Raw genomic sequence first — 2,498 nt, 5'->3', positions numbered from 1 at the left:
CACCTAAACTCAAAGGTCAGTAGGATAATCTGTCAACAAGACAGCTACTAGTCATGCAGTCCATTAAACCTGACCATTTTCTAAGAGGAAAGCAGGGAATCATTGAATTACAAATGGCTATAAGAAGCCCCACTCACATCGTGAAACCTAGTGGTGGCACAATCATCTTGTGAGTTAATTTGAATTAGCCCAATCTGAACTTGAGATCAGATTGGGCTTTCAGAGTAGGATGGGTGATAAGTGTTGTTTCTAGATCTGCAAAGCTGTGGTAGAAACACACCCTACAAGACTTGCTGCTGTGATTTCAATAGAAGCTAGGTCTACAAAATGATGACTCAAGTGAGCTGAATATGATAGTCACATCACACACAATCTCAATTTAATGTGATTAAGTTAGTGGTTATAATGTGACAAAATGTGGAAGAGCTTAAGTCGTGGGGATATAATTGGACCTTATCAAGGTCCAATAAGTAAGAATTGGATAAGGATGCCAAGAAAATTTAAAGTTCCTGTTGGGATTAGAAGCAGTAATTGTATGATTCGTTGTGCTTGAGTATATTTATGCACCTTTGTGGTTGGATGGATAATTTTTCACATGTTTGGGCCTGTAAGTTATACCAACATGACAGGGAAGCAGCTTGATAGTAAACAGTGGGCATCCGAACTGCTTTAAAGGACAATGCAAAAACAAACCTTCCCTAGTTTTCTTACTTTAGATGTTTGGAAGGAATCTTTTCTGAGAAGAGGGGTGATCAGAAAGCCTTTGATCCAAGATTCCTGTCTCTCCAGGCATCGCCTTGACTAGCATTGTTTCAGGATTTCCCTGCATGGCTTACTCGGAGGTTTGGTAGTCCGCTTGAAGTGAGATTGGCGAAGGAACCCTGCATTTGGGATTTGGGAATATAAATTCCTAATCCTCTGCAAGGCTGCCTCTGTCCCTGCTCAGGTTAAAACTTGCAGATTTGAGTGGTGCAAACATACACATGCTGAGACATATGGACCGAAGCGATAAGGCTTGTGGGTGCTTTAAGTCCATTACAGTACAGACTGCAGCCATTTAGCCTCGGGCTTTTTGCTGCTGTATCCATTTTTTTCCCCTCAGCTCCACCAGTATTCATGATGTTTAAGAGAGAGTTATGCTACATGTTTGGTAGGATGTGAATGCTTCTTTTAAGCCCCAAGACCTCTGTGCTTATTTCATCAAACTCCAGGAGGACTGCTTCCATAAAACATGTTCATTTTTATGAGGAACTGAAGCTTTATTTCTAGGAGAAATAAGATGCCTTCTAAACTTTTTTCTTTATATATTGTCTTTCCTTTCTTAGTGGCATAATCATTCACTTCCATTTGAGTTTCATCCAAGTCCACAGCATACATACATTAAAAAGTACTTTACCCTTGTCCATTTTTTTCATTGTTGCTTTTATGAGGCACAGGTGAAATGTGTAAGCAAAATTATTTAAAGTAAATCCTTTTTCAATTTTGATTTACTCTGATTAGCCACATTTGAAAAGGTGAGGTCAATTTCACTAACCATGACATGTCCTGATTATTGCAAAATCTGTAGTATCAGAAAATTATTTTAATAGGATCAGTACAACAGCATGAAGTGGGCAAAAAGACCTGAAAAGGAGAAAATAATGTCGTAAATTAAAGAAACAGATAAAGTTATTGACATACAGCAGTTTGGAAAGAGCTGGAGAGCCATTTGTTCATCCAGCAAGACAAAACTCAGACGCGCAGCAGCAGGTACCTTTCCAAACATCTAAGAGAAGATGAAGGTTTTGGAATGACCTAGTCAAAGTCTTGTTTTAAATCAAAACAATGTGCTCTGGTATGACTTTAAACATGCCACAAAACTATTTCAGCCAATGTAGCACAGGCAGCAACTAGCAACTTGTCAAGTGATGCCAAATTGAGAGATAATTTACAGTTAGAAATTTTGATGTATTTTACTGGGATTTAGTGTGACAAATCAACACAAAGTAGGGCTAATTTGTGAAGTGGAGGGAACATTTTTACAAAATAGGGTGGCATGTATATTCTATAGTCTGATACATTTTAAGAAAATCCAGTGCTAAAAACTGTCTTGATAAGTGAACTAGGTGTACCTGTAAGAAGCCCGGCTGTGTGTAATTTACTGTCAGTGTAAATCCAGCAGCTCAGCAAACGTCTTTAAAGCGCATTGAATCTGGACAGGGAGGCTTTTCTTTGGCAGGGAGAGTGAAGCTTGCCAGAGCCGATGGACAGTTAAATAAATGGCTTGTACTTGTATAGCAACTTATCTGCAGTACTATAGATCTTATTTATGTGTTTGAAGGGCCCAGTTAAAGGACAGATCTAAATTCAGTCTAGAACTTGTGGCAGGACTTTGAAATTGAAGGTTATTCGTTCAGGCTAAATGAGCTTTAAATGTTTGGTAAAGAAGATCTACTATGCACAATCAAATACGATGACGTTTGTGGATTAAATTGTGAATAACTTCCAGTGGGGTTGAA

The sequence above is a fragment of the Xiphophorus maculatus genome, chromosome 13, assembly GCF_002775205.1.
Source record: "Xiphophorus maculatus strain JP 163 A chromosome 13, X_maculatus-5.0-male, whole genome shotgun sequence".
Lineage (NCBI taxonomy): Eukaryota > Metazoa > Chordata > Actinopteri > Cyprinodontiformes > Poeciliidae > Xiphophorus > Xiphophorus maculatus.
This window is presented reverse-complemented; position numbering follows the sequence as displayed.